Source organism: Marmota flaviventris, chromosome 12, assembly GCF_047511675.1.
Source record: "Marmota flaviventris isolate mMarFla1 chromosome 12, mMarFla1.hap1, whole genome shotgun sequence".
Classification (NCBI taxonomy): Eukaryota; Metazoa; Chordata; class Mammalia; order Rodentia; family Sciuridae; genus Marmota; species Marmota flaviventris.
In genome coordinates this window covers 55831240-55846659 of record NC_092509.1, presented here as the reverse complement: position 1 = coordinate 55846659, position 15420 = coordinate 55831240, and the positions used below count along the sequence as shown (strand labels likewise).

The 15420-nt window shown below is 36.1% G+C and overlaps 1 protein-coding gene across 2 annotated transcripts in view; it reads right to left on the bottom strand.

Annotated features, from left to right (window-relative positions):
• The window catches only part of Cnst (consortin, connexin sorting protein), a 95630-nt gene extending 80309 nt beyond the window's left edge, over nucleotides 1-15321 (bottom strand). Inside the window, exon 1 of one of the 2 annotated variants that reach the window (XM_027928541.2) lies at nucleotides 15049-15321. The gene's annotated coding sequence lies outside the window, so the exon portion shown is untranslated. The remainder of the gene's footprint in view (nucleotides 1-15048) is intronic. The other variant, XM_071600000.1, reaches the window with a different exon arrangement.
• Between the last annotated feature and the right edge of the window lie 99 nt (nucleotides 15322-15420).

Genomic DNA, 15420 nt, shown 5'->3' with positions numbered 1-15420 from the left:
TCCCCACTGTAGAAAAGTATGAAGGAAAATTCCACATGCTTATACAAAGGCAAAATGAAAACCTAGGAAACAAATGGAATAAAACTAGTTCTAGTCAGAATTATGATTACCTTTATGAAAATTTAGAAAATACTTTATTTTACTAATAGGATGCTCCAGAGATTTTAAAGATAAAAGACTAAAATAATAGAGTACTCTGAGGTGTCCAAGTGAAAGTAGAGACATAATTTTGAGAATTTGAATAATGGTATAAAATATTGGTTGAAGTAGAAGACATTTTCCATTCTACTGAGTTTTGGAGGTAATTTTAATCCAAAATTCAGTTCAAAAATAGACCCAGAGGATGGCTAACGGGTCTAGAAAGAGAACTGAAATAAGGAAGTAAATAGGAGGTTTTAAAGTGGGCTGGAATAGCTCAGTGTAGAGAAGTTGCCTAGCATTTGCAAGGCGCTGGGTTCACTTTCCAGCACTGCAGGGGGGAAAAGTCATAATAACAGTATCACAGGATTTGGTTGTATTGTTTAAACTTCTGTTTCATAAGAATAATCAATTCTGAAGATTTTTTTTAAGCATAAAAGCATTTTCACCTGAATGATGTCCTTAGTACATGCTCTCTTCCTTACTAAATGGACAATGTTCACCTTAGTATCTTTCCAAAAAGCATAATTTGGGCAATGTCAGAAAGAAAGAGAGAGAGGGAAGGAGGGGGGGAGAGAGAGAGAGAGAGAAAGAGAGAGAGAGAGAGAAAAGAGAAGAGAAGAGAAAGGGAGGGAGGAAGGGAGAGAGGGGAGAGGGGAGAAGGGAGAGGGGAGAGGGAAAGGGAGAAGGAAGGGGGGAGAAGGCAGAGGGGAGGGGGAGAGGGCACAGGGGAGAGGGAGAGGGAGAAGGGAAGGGCAGAAGGTAGAGGGGAGAGGGGAAAGGGAGAGGGAGAGGGGGAGAGGAGGAGAGGGAAAGAGGAGAGGGAGAGGGGAGAAGGAGAGGAGAGAGGGAGAGAGGGAGAGGGGAGAGGGAGAGGGGAGAAGGAGAGGGGAGAGGGAGAGAGGGAGAGAGGGAGAGGGGAGAGGGAGAGAGGGAGAGAGGGAGGGAAAGGAAAAAGAAAAGAAAAAAAGCAAGAGGGCAGGACAGTTTCTGAAAACCTAATTCAATAATTAAAACTTTAAAAAGTAAAAGCATGTTGTAACAAGACTTCCAAATGTTTCCACTCTGGCACTTGCCTGAATTTGGAAGCCAAGTTTCCATGGATTCCTAAAAGGCAAGGTTAATGTCCTTTATCAAACATTCACTGAGTGGCCTGATAAGTACATACTAGCAGGCTCACTGCAGCGTAAGGTAGGGGAGGATGAAGGAATTAAAAGCTGTAATTTGTGTCCAGGAATTCTCTACTTAAAGAGACAAAAGCACATGTACAAGAAATCACAGCTTTTGAAAGGCAAGCTTTCAAAAGGATTAAGAGTAAGGGAGGAAAAAATGATAAATCTTAGGAAAAGTAAAACAAAACATTGAACTACAAATATTGAACTCTGTATTCTAATCCAATCTCTGTTAATAACTTGTTTAAAGACTTTGGGCAAGACACTTTTCCTCTGTGAACTTTAATTTCTTTACAATAAAAATCAAAGGATTGGATAGAGATCTTTAAGGGTCCTTTCAATTCAAAGCATTTATGCCACTATTTCTTGTAAATGGCTCTACAAAACAAATAATTATGATGGTCTTTAATCAATAACATATTCTATTTACTTATAATCTCATTTAAAGGGGCAGAAACAATTCTTATGTGCTCATAACTCTAATAAAGCAAATCTTAAACCATATCAAAATGACAAATACAAGCAATAAAAACATCAATAAAATTAAAATAACATTAATATGATACAGCTCCGTAAAAATTAAAGTGCTGTTCACAATTGAATGTGGTGGACATTCTGACTACATAGGTTCTTGCCTGTTTGGTACCTTGCTTATCACTGGCACATGAGGACCCAATTCTCCCACCACTATTTTCTACTCGATACTGAAAATTTTGGTTTTTAAAACATCCTATACTATGCAGAGCCAAAGGCATAATTTATTAATTTTACTACCATGTTTATAAACAGAAATGGAAACTCAGACATTGAAATCCCATAGCAGAACGTTGTTTTAAGATGCTGATCTTGATTATGAATAAGCTTATATTATTTTCTTTCAGTTTGTCATTGAAATGAAAATACAGAATTTAAAAAATTCTAATAACTTTTCTTCTTTTTGCACTTCTCTGTATTTTACACATTTTTATGATAAGCCTTATATTTTTTTCAATTGAGTTTTAAAATTACAGCTTTATTAAGATATAATTCATATATTGTACAATCTTCATATCAAATGTACAATCTTCATATCAAATGTACAATTCATTATGAGCATATCCACATAAACTATCATTACAAACAATTCTACAATATTTTCATCACCCCAAAAAGAATCTCTTGTTCCATACCCACTAACAATCACTTCCTATTCACCCCAGCCCTAGGTACCAAAGTGTTATTCTACTTTCAACCTATGTAGATCTACCTATTCTGGATATTTCATATAAATGGAATTACATGATGTGTGGTCTTTTGTGATTGGCTTCTTCCACTTACTATAATGTTTTCAAGGTACACCCATGTTGTAACATATATCAATATATCATTTCTTTTTATTTTTTAATGCATCGATTGTTTTCCAAGGGGTCATACGTGTTACATTCCTGCCAGCAGTGCAGGAGGATTCTGATTTCTTTGCCTCTAAAAGTGAAGTGTGTGGTTTCAATTTGCATTTCCTTTTTGGCTAATGATTTGGAACATCTTCTCATGTGCTTACTGACGATTTGTGTATAACTTCATTGGAGAAAGGTCCATTCAAAACCTTTGCCCATTTTGAAATTGGGTTGTCTTACTGAATTATAAGTTGTATTTTTATCCTCAGAATACGATTTTTAAAAAAATTGGACATATGTTAATATTGCTTTAAAATAAAATGTAAATATTGTGGGTGGAATGGTTTATCTAATTGGTAAATTTGGTAATACCTGAGATTAACTCAGACACCTTCTTTCTCCCTCTAATGAGCTTGTTAGTAGACAACACACTGTCCAGGAACTATTGTGCTATTTTAGCTGGCCAGGCCTCCTGTGTAGGAAAAGACAAGAGGAAGCTGAGAATGAATCACAATAAGAGGGAAAGATTAAATATCTGGAACAGAGAGGTAGGATGGAACAGTACCCCAATACATAGAGAAAAGGAATATTTAGAGGACCTGGGCACACCAGGTTGATTACATGGAAAAGCATAAGAAGTTTGTGGAGACTTGCCTCTAGATTAACACTGCCCCTACTACAGTTTAAGTCCTTAGGAAGAACTGTAAGGATCATGTCACTCACACAGTCCCACACCCAAGCCTTTCTACAGGCTCTCAGTAAATCATCTCCCTAACTCTAGTAGTCTTCTATAAATCCTATTCCCTAACTAAAATAGGCAATTCATTTGCCTCTCAAACTAAAAAGAATTTTTTAAAATGATAATATGCAATACTTGTGTGGGTGCAATGAAATATGCACTGTCACACGTTGCTCATGAACAATGTAAATTGGCACAGCTTACTGGAAAATGATTTCATAATATGTTATGAGAATATTAAAATAATTAAGTATTTTCATTTATTCATGTATTTACTTGTTTGTTTTTGTGCGGAAAATTGAACCTGGGGCCTCAAATTAAGTCTTTTTATTTTAGGGATTTACGTTAAGGAAATATTTTAAAGAGAAGGAAAAAAAAGGAGGGGTATCCACTATGTATAACAATGAATGTGGAAGCATTATTCTAAAGACTATTTTTTGTTTTTAGCACTGCTCTGTATATTCTATCCAAACTACCTAAACCAATCTTCATGGGTATTATCTTTCTTATTTACAAATGGGAAAACTAAAGGGAAAAATACTTAAATAGCTTGTCCAAGGTTACTGGTGGCATGGAGTGAAAAACTGGAAACAACCTAAATGTTCACTAACAAAGGAATGATTAAGAAAATTAGCTCATACTCCAAGTGTTACAAGTCACAAAAAAGGTACATGACAAATCAATAATAAAATGAGGGAAGTAGAAACCAAAACTAATCATAAATATAATCTCAACTATGGAAAAACATACTCCAAAGAGAATGAAAGTAAATATACCAAAATATTTATGGTTTGCTATTGGTTGATGGAAGCACAAGTGATTTTTCTTTTTTGTACTTTTCTGTATTTTGCCCATCTAATATGTACAATTTTTATACTTAAAAAACATACAGCATTGGATCAAGGACATAGAGTGTTTTGTTGTTTTTTTTTTGGGGGGGGTTGTAGTTATATTTTATTTATCTATTTTTTTATACCTTTATTTTATTTACTTATTTTTTATGTGGTGTGGAGGATCAAACCCAGGGCCTCACACATGCTAGGCGAGCGCTCTACCGCTGAGCCACAACCCCAACCCCAATTTATCTATTTTTTATTATGTGGTGCTGAGGATCGAACCCAGTGCCTTGCACATGCTAGGCAAGTGCTCTACTGCTAAGCCACAACCCCAGCCCCCACATAAAATGTTTTTTTAAAAATCACTATGAATGCTAAATATTAATATTTTCACTTCTTTGCAAAGAAAATATCCAAATAGGGCTGGGGTTGTGGCTCAGTGGAATGCACTTGCCTAGCATGTATGAGGCACTGGGTTCAATTCTCAGCATCATAGACAAATAAATAAAATAAAGGTACATCAACAAATAAAAAATACTAAAAAAGAGAAAATATCCAAGTAAATACAAGCTTATAATGAAAATTTAGCAAATAAAAAACAAAAACATACCAATTACTAAGTGCCTTCTTATATCAAACACTGAAGGCAGGCACTTTCACAAGTATTATCTTATGTAATATCTTTGGGGTTTATTTATTTATTTTTTCAGATAGTGCATTCACCAACCATTTTAGGAGCCACTCATTGCCATAGAGCTCTATTTTAGAGCATCAAAGAGTCACCCCATCTAATTGCCATAACCTACAGAACCAGGAATTCCTACAAAACCAGTTCTCAAGGGCACTCAGTGGAAACATTCATGACAGAATTGCAGAGAGCTTAGAAATGAACCCATCTGATTTGTCTCAGAACTTTGCCCAATGTGTTTACAGAATCCTAAATCAGAAAGGTGACATTTAAAACTCTGGTAGCCAGGCACAGTGGCGCATGCCTGTAATCCCAGCGGCTCAGGAGGCGAGACAGGAGAATGGCAAGTTCAAAGCCAGCCTCAGCAATGGCGAGGCACAAAGCAACTCAGTGAGACCCTGTCTCTAAATAAAATACAAAATAGGCCCGGTGATGTGGCTCAGTGGTCGAGTGCTCCTGAGTTTAATCCCTGGTACCATAAATAAATGAATAAATAAAACTCTGGTAAAATTAAGAAAGAAAATTCTACACAATATTTATGAATTAATTATAAATTATACTAACCAAAAAAAGTTTCCACATGTATTTCCTTTTCTTTCTAAAAAACATTAAATCATATCTACCTAAAGTCAAGAGTGAAATTTATATTTATATATGTATATACACATACACACACATATATATGTGTGCATGTATTTGGGACTTGTATTTTTCATCAAATATTCAGTGAAGGTCTTATACAAAGTGCTCTGTGTGGGCGCTGTAAATCCCATAGTACTTAGTATAATGCTGATTATCTATGGGGCTCCAACATTAGCCATCAAGTTGACAGAAACTAACGTTGGGTTTGGAGTCATTCACAAGACACCATACTTCAAAATTGTTCACCAAAGTGACAGATTTCTTACAGTATGTATATTATGTAAATTTATATGGATTATCAGTTCACTATTTATTTAAAACTTCATAATTCAACTACAATAAGGAATGTAATATTCCATATGGCAAACAATTTTAACACTTTATTTATACTATACAACCTATAAGCAGATGGGGGGAGGACAGGAGGGAAAATGGGAGGGAAATGGGGGGATCGTGAACTAAAATAGATTTCCACACATGTTTGAGTTTATTGGGATAAACCCAACTACTATGTATAACCATACAGTTCCAAAACAAAACCTAAGCAGTATTTCACTAGCTTATTTCCTATTTGTCTTCAAGGAGCAAAAACTCATTAATTCTACCATTTCAGAAGTTAAGAAATTTCAAAGAGTTTAGGCTAATGTTACTTTTTTGTTTTGTTTTGTTTTGTTTTGGTGCTAGGGATTGAACCCTGGGCCTTATACATGCAAAGCAGGCAGTCTACCAACTAAGCTATATCCCCAGCCCCTGATGCTACCTTTAATCAAATGTTCTCATCAACTTACACATCCCTTTCAATCCATCTTGCACATCAAATGCAGATTAATCTTTAGAAAACACTACATTTCTGTTTCACATAATATGAACAGTGACTCCATATATTTGTGGAATAAATAAATCTCCATTGTCTCAGAAATCTATAATGTCACCCTAGTCTTATGGTTTATTGAGCATCAAAATAAACAATATGTTTGACTCACTCCAGATGAGTCTCAACATCCAACTACCAATATCTTGGTATCTGGCCCTAAACTCATTTACTCATAATCCCTTACTTTCATTATCACAGCTGTTCAACCACAGCAAGAACTCCAGACTCCTACCTTCTTTTCTTTCTTTTTTCTTTTAACTATAGTAGTCAGTCAATCTCCTTCTGCCATTACTTTCTTTTATATCTAGTGCTGTATCCTTATCATTTCTCTAGTTCCTTCCTTAGAACCCCCAACCCTAATCAGGCTCACTACTTTCTCTGCCATTATACCCAATTGCTATCCATCGGTAAAGAATATCACAACTATGTACATTAATACAGTGTCCACACACCCTCCGCTACAGCCTCAATGCTGGCTGGATATCCTTCCCTCATGGAGTTCCGAGAACCAGATACCCCTCCAAAGCTACTCTAAACCTTTACCACAAGTCTCTAGACTTGTCTCCATTGTCTACCTGGACTCAACAGCTTCTACTGGACAAAGAGATTACCAAATATCAGTAATAAGCATATCTTCCCCTGTTATCTAGAATTCCCCTACCTGCTCTTCAGGGGTAATCTTCTTAGTTGTACCTATTTTCTCAACGCTTTCTATTCATCAGAGAGCACGTCTATATAATCACACCTATCCATGGCTTATTTTTCTTACTAGGAAGGGCATCATAAGACAGAGGTCTATTTATCCTAATCTCAAGTCTATAAACAATTTTTTGGACTTCAGCAAAAACTCTACCATAGGAATTGTTCACCTTCCCATAAAACACAAAAATGACAAAAAACAAAGTATCCTGCAAGATCCCAGGGAAGTACAAAGAAAAAATCCTAAAGTCCTAAAAGATGCATGGGAAGGTATGGGAAGATTTGTTTTTAAAAGAATCACTGCGAGGGCTGGGGTTGTGGCTCAGCGGTAGAGCGCTCGCCTCGCGCGTGCGAGACCCTGGGTTCGATCCTCAGCACCACATACGAAAAAATAAACAAGTGAAATAAGGATGTTGTGTCCAACTACAACTAAAAAATAAATATTTTTTTAAAAAAAGAATCACTGCGAGCCTAGTGTAGCAGTGTATGCCTGTAATCCAAGATACTTGGGAGGCCGACGCAGGAGGATTGAAAGTTTAAGGCCAGCCTGGGCAACTAAGTGAGACCCTGTCTCAAAATAAAAAATAAAAAGGGCTGAGGATCTAGCTTAGTGGTAAAGCACTTACCTAGCATACACAAGGTCCTGGGTTCAATCTCCAGTATGGAAAAAAAGAAGAGTGAAACACTATACTTTTCTTATAAAGTAATTAATTAAATTACTTTTGTTTTAAGTAAAATTATACTAAAAGTGAAGCATCAACACAGGGATCCTTACAAAACTATAGCTGCTTAAAAGAGAGATTTAGGAAGTATATTTAATAACCAAGTGCAACTTGGGAGACTGAGGCAGGAGGATCCTAAGTTTGAAGTCAGCTTCAGCAACTAAGCAAGACCCTGTTTCAAAATTAAAAATTAAAAAGGGCTGAGGATGTGGCTCAGGGGTAAAGTGCCTCTGGGTTCAATTCTCAGTACCAAAAGAAAAAAGAAAAGAAAATCTGTAGTTCTTGTCTTCTTTGGGGTGTCATGGACACTAGGAACAATTGGATAAAACCTAAGAATCCTATTCTCAGAATAATAGATTTACAGTACCACTAATTTACAAATGTAATTCAGGGAACCTACTAACCAATGTAGACTCTTTTGGAGCTCCAGGTTAAAAACTTTGATTATTCCAAAGAAATTGTTAAAAAAAATACTTTTCTGTAGTGTTGAGGATCAAACCCAGGGTCTTGGACATGCTTGCACCACATCCTCAGCCCAAGAAATTATTTTTAATGCATACCATATGGTAAGCTACCATCTTCCATCCCTACAACACAATGCCTAAGTAAATATATACAACATTAATCCTTATTTTGATCTTATGTTTGAGATAATGATGGCATACTAATTTATATCTCCAACTCCTTGAAAGTTATTAGATAGGCAGGAAGGCAGATAGGTGTAAAATGAATGCATTTTCCTGAAATGAGTCATCCAAGAATGCATATTTTGATGGGGTTTTGGTAAAGAAAACATTGCAGAGAAAGGGCAATGTTAGATTAGAAGTTCTAAGAAAAGGATAAACCAACAATTTTTATATCAGAGGAGGGAGAATACCTTCTAGTGCTCAGAAGATTGCTGGTAGAATATATTTTTTCTCCAAAGATGTATGGTATAGTACCAGTGCACAGATTTGCTTTGTACTGAAAGTTTCTTCTTGGCTAATTCATTATATATTGTTATCAGTAGGATGAGAGAGATTAATGGGTTCTGACTGTTAATGTTTCTTCTTTAGTTTTCCTTATAGAAAAAATACTAATTTTTAAAAAACTGTTTTTCTCAGGTAAAAATTTATTTACCTTTTTCTCTTTGGAGAATTATTACTTTTATAAAAGGAAAGTAAATCAAAAGTGAAAAGAATAACATCTATGTTCCTATTTTCTCTCTTTCAAGTTTACAAAAAGCCGTAACTAGTTCCTACCTTTAGGCTTTCCATAGAAAGTGGAAAAACTCGGGGGTAGGAGGAGCTGAGGGAAGACAGAATATGCTTTGGTGGCATTCTGGATCTCTCTCTTTTTAAAATTTTTTTTAAAAGTTGTATATGGACTCAACACCTTTATTTGTTTTTATGTGGTTCTAGGATCGAATCCATTGCCTCACACTTGCAAGGCAAGTGTTCTACCACTTAGCTACAATTCCAGCCTCTGGATCTCTTTTTAAGTACTCCAAAGAGCTAGAGTAAAATGGAAACTCTCCAAAATACTCAGCACCACATAAAAATAAATAAACAAACTAAAGATAAATTAAAAAAAGACTTGAGAACTTTTTGAATGATATATTTCTTTAAAGAATATTCCATATAAACTATTTCAATGTTTAAAAAACAACAACAGTATTCCCTGGTTGAAAGGAAATATAATCTCCCCATGAGAATGATTCAACTGCATTGAACCCAGGTAAAGGGCACTCTACACATCTCCAGCCAAAACACATATATACTACATTAGAATATCAAATGAGAACACAATCCTACAGGAAACTCTTCAAATCTTATAAGGGATTTAAAAAAAATTTTTTTAAATTGCACTGGGTGTACTCATGCACATCTGTAATCCCACTTACTGGGGAGGCTACGGCAAGTTCAAGATCAGCAACTTAGCAAAACCCTGTCTCAAATAAAATGAAGAAAAAAAAGCAGGGTGGGGATGTAGCTCAGTGGTAAAGTGCCCCTGGGTTCAATCCCCAGTACTGCAAAAACTGACAATAAAAGGAAAAAGAACTATCAATTATTTTTCCTCAAATAACTAAAATAAATTTTCAAAGGCTAATCTGAAATCAAACTATGAATCAAATTAAATTCAATTAATCATTGTTTAATTGAATCAAACAATGTGTTTTCTTTCCGTGTCTTCCTTCTTTCTTTCCTTTTTCTTTTTCTTTTTTTTTTTTTGAGACCGGTGCTTATTTTGTTTCCCAGGCTGGTCTTGAAGCAATCTTCCTTCCTCATTCTGCCCAAATAGCTCAGACTACAGAAAAAACTGGGTAATTCTCATAAAAAAATTTTAAAATATGACAATTTCAAAGTAATGCTAACTTCTACAATCACTTAGATACTGCCAAATAAAATATAAAATGCCCAAATATTAATAAAGATTGCTAAATTTGCCACTATTCCACAATTCTTACTAGAGAGTCGAATAGGAAAATCTTAAAAAAAAAAAAAAAAAAAAAAGAATATGGTACTGTCTATATAAAAAAAAAGAATATGGTACTGTCTATGTAACATATATATATATATATATATATATATATATACATATATATATATATATATATATATATATATATATATATATATGTTATAAGATACAAATACATAGGGGAGGGGAGGGGAGGGGGGATAGGAAGGGCAGCACAATACAATAGACACTAGTATGGCCCTATGTATAAACGTGGCTGTATAACCAATGTGATCCTGCAATCTGTACACGTGGAAAAATAAGATTAAGATTACGTACCCCATTTGAATCAAATGTATGATATGTCAAGATCATTGTAATGTTTTGAGCAACTAATAAAAATTTTAAAAAAATGAATCACACAGACATGAACTGTATTCTCAAAAAAAAAAAAAGATACAAATACATAGTAAAAATTATTATAGTGAAACAAATTAACACACTCATCATCTCACATAGTTAACCATTTTCCTCCCTGTGGCAGAAGCAGTTATAATCTACTCCTTTAGCAAAAATTCTGAATACAACTCAATATGGCCCTCATGTTGTACATTATATCTTTTTTACCTGTTCATCTTATATATTGGTTTCTTTGTATCCTTTTAGCTACTTCTCTCCATTTCCTCCCTACAACACTGACTTAGTGTTTTCTTTCTTATTCAAATAAAATAACACCAATGGATAATCATCTAGTTTTTTAAATATTTTTATTAGTTATTGATGACCTTTATTATTTACTTAATTGCTTATATGTGGTACTGAGAATCGAACTGAGGGTCTCACACATGCTAGGCAAGCACTCTACTACTGAGCCACAATCTCAGCCCCTAGTTGTTTTTGTTTTTGTTTTTTTATATTTATTTTTTAGGTGTAGTTGAACACAATACCTTTATTTTACTTATTTATTTTTATGTGGTGATGAGGATTGAACCCAGGGCCTCGAACATGCTAGATGAGGGCTCTACTACTGAGCCACAACCCCAGACCATCATCTAGTTTTAAATGCAAATAAAAACACTCTATTATCCTATAGAACATGCCCACAGTTCTCAAGAAATAAGCAACAACCAATATCCATACTCTTCTCCAATTCTGTGTTTGATCCTCTAATATTCCACACACTGCCTTATCCTGTGTCAGGTCTATAAAGACTAGATTTTATGGTCAGTTTACTGACCAGGTAATTTAAAAATTCTTTAATGTTATAAAGGTTAGGAGGAGGGCATGTTTCTTGTATTAAATTACAATGAATTTTAATTAGGGCTTCAGGCTAATTTTGACATTAAATGTAGATGAAACACATTGCAGCTAGAGTCATGCTGGGGAGTTTACTAGAGCACTGGGTCAAGATAGGAACAATGATGGAACTGACTGATCCCCCACTGGGGTCAGCTGGCTTCAGTGTTATTTTTCAGCTCTGAACCACAGATGGCTTCATGCAAATCACCATTCCTTGTTGCAAAACATTTTATGCCATGTACCTAGACTATATGTCAGTAGCTTTATAAAACGGTCATATTTCAGGTTCCTAGAACCAAAACAAACTCCTTTTCCTTCTAAATCTTGCAAAAACAAAACAAAAAAAAAAAGTTTTGATCTTTCCCTTCATAAGAAACATAGAGAAATGCATTCCTAAAACTCTTAGCCATACCAAAAACTGGTTCAGAAAATAACAACAGCAGTTTACAATAAAGTTAAAACTTTTGTAGATTCTTAAGTTCTTCCTACTTAATGGCAATAAGATTTAGTAGACAAAGATTATTATTAGTACAGTGCCTTGACACATTATTGACACAAAGATGTAAATAATGTAACACCACGCTGGGAAATGACTGAACGTTGTATTCATCTTATGATCCTCATTAAACAAGCTCTGGGCATCAGTGTTAACTAAATAAGCGTGGAACTCGGTATTAACACTGTCAACACTAAGAGGAAGAGAATTCTTAGAACTATTTTTCGGCATAGAAGCTTCTCAGATTGAGTACCAAAGTACATCAAGAAAAGGAGTTTTTAATTAACCCCACAGAATCAGACTCTTTGGGTGAGAAGGTGTTTTAAACATAAAATGGCAATCCTATTGATACATGCTACCACAGGCTGGGGATGTAGCTGAGTGGTAGAGTGTTTGCCCCACCTGCATGGGGCCCTGGGTCCAATCCCTAGCACTGTAAAAAGAAAACAAACCAAAAACCAGATCTTGTGCTACCAACTGAGGTAGTCAATCAACCATATGAGACTACTCAGTACTTGAACAGTAGCTAGCTAGTCTGAATTGAGATATGCGATAAATGTAAAATATACACCAGAATTTGCAGATTTAGTGTAAAATCATGAAAAAAAATCTCATTTTAAACTTTATTTGCATCTGTTTTGAAATGATATACATAGGACTAAATGTTATTATTAAAAGATATTATTAAAACTTAATTTTGTCTATTTCTTTTTACTTTGTTAATATGTCTACTAGACATTTTTAAATTACTTTTCTGGCTTGCAGTATAGTTTTGTTTTGTTTTAACATTTACTGCTATAGAACTATAACCTTGATTCTGACAGCAAACTGGTATTTCGCAGTTACAGATGTAATTTAAAAGCTAAAAAAAAAAAGCAGTTTGAGATAATAAGAAAAATAACTTCAAGCAGTCATAAAAATACTAAGCAGAATAACTTAGTTCTGGCAACATTTGAAAGAAAGATTACTGCAAAAATAGCACAGGATGCAAAACCACACATCTTAAGAAAATAAACTAACCAAAATTTACTAATGAAATAGGTCTAAAGGCTAATTATAACATTCACCTTTAGAGTGAAATGGACATTTCTTTCATTTTTTGTGCTTAGGAAAAAAGCAAAAAGATTCTGTCTCTTTGTTATTCAAGCACTTTCAACCACAAACAAGTGAATCATTAATAGTATTAAAAAGAGAAACACTTATAACTTAATTCCCTTCCCCTCCCCCTAAAAAAAACAGCAGTTAAAAGCAAAATTAGAAAATTACCTGTTTCTTTAGGAATAAGTCGACTAACTTTGGTCCACAGACATTATGAAATAAGAAAATGTATTTTGTATTTCCATCTGTTCATCTTACATATTTGCTTTTCCCCTTACAATGTTATTTTTTTAAACACATATTTTTCAGTTGTAGATGGACACAATACCTTTATTTATCTATTTTTATGTGGTGTTGAGGATTGTACCCAGTGTCTCACATGTGCTAGGCAAGTGCTCTACCACTGAGCCCAACCCCGCCCCCTACAATGTTATTTCTAAAGTATTTTATTTATTTATTTATTGTAGTGCTGGCGATGGAACCAAAGGCCTTGAGCATGCCAGGCAAACATTATTCCACTGAGCTACACATCCAGTTTTAAAAAGCAAATTTTTAAAGTGAAAAATTCAACATTACATTTCTCTGAGTCAATTAAGTACTTCCTCTACCATAAGACATCTTTCTATTTTCTTTGATTTATAATATTTAGGCCTGCAAGGTGCTTTTTGAAAAAAGAAGAAAAAAAAAGTCAGCGTTTTCTGAATCTATGAAAATGTTTTTAAGTGAAGGAGGGAAGCTTTCCTCAACTGTAGCAAAAGGTTCTAGAAAATTTTCAATGAAAGAAAACTTAAGGAAATAAGATCAGTGAGTGAATCCCCTAGGGTTTCCACAACAGTTGATTAGATACTTCTATGGTATCAAAAATAATCACCCCCAAAAGGCCCTATTTGGTTGTCAAGTCTTCATCAATTGGAAGTTTTATCAGTTGAGGATAATCTTCAGACTATTTGCTAGGTGACACATTCCTCTGGAACCTTTACCCTGTGCATTTAAATACCAAGCTCAAGCTCAATTATGCTCCCAGTAGAGTAAGCAGAAAGGATTGTACATATTTTAAACTAGGGAGTTGATTGGTTGCAGTTTGCTGCCTTGGTGGTCAAGCTCTTTCTAAGTATGATCCTCAAACAGTGAAATTAGTCTCAAAGAATAGAGTCTCTAACATTGCCCAACAGACTGCCAAAATTTCCATTAGAGCATCCTATTTTTAGTCTTTTGGAACTGGTCTTTTAAATTGCATTCTATAGTACAATGTGTTTAAGTTTATACAGTGAATAAAACAAGGATCCCAAGATCTTCGTTCTTTTGAGCTTTAAGCTTATAAATCTTAATTTTTTCAATCTTAAGTCTTTCAAACACCCAAATCAAAAATGGAAAATTAAGGTAAATATTGGCCTCCACGGAGACACCAGGTGGTTCCCGACAACTAAAGTGGTGGTGGTGGCGGGAGGGAGAGGGCAGGTATGGTGGGGAGTAATAAAAACCATCCACAAGGGTGGAGATACCAGGCTGTGGGCAACAGGACAGAGAGGGACAGAGGCATAGTAGAAGCCGCAGGCTCTCCCGGGAGCCCAGAGAGGAACGATTTCTGGCGCTAATCCCCTAGGGAGGGAGAAATTGGCGCGACGCGCAGGATTAGAAGACCCACATTGGCTGGAGAAAAAAAGGGGAAAACAGGCTACCGGGGAGGGGGCGGAGGTAAGGGAACCCGGCTACACCTCAGTGCGAGGGCAGAGGCGGCGCTGCCGGACGAGGACAGCGCAGGGGGAGGAGCGAGGGGCTTCCTAAAGGCTTTCCAGCGGCGGGTCCCCTGCATCCCGCTCTTCCCCTCCTCACCTGGGAATCCGAGGCAAAAGGAGGACTACCGCTGGGCGCCGGGTCTGTTTTCAGCCCCACTCGCTGACATGGCGGCCGAGGAGCTGTCACTGAGCTTGCTCGGGTCTCCCGCGGCTCGGGTGGATTAGACACCTCTTGCCTTTCCGCCCCGCCTCCCTCTGCGCACCCCTCCCCGCTGGCCGGCTGGCGGCCCGAGACCGCGGAGCATAGAGCACGAGTGGCTAGAGAGGAAGCGCCGAGGGCGGGATAACCATAGAGTACGAGTCCGGACACAGTCGGATAGTCGGTCTCTTTCCTCATCCGTCCACTCAAAATCCTCTGGCTGCTGAGCCGGGTCGGAAACGGAAGTGAGGGAGGACAGCAGCAAGGATC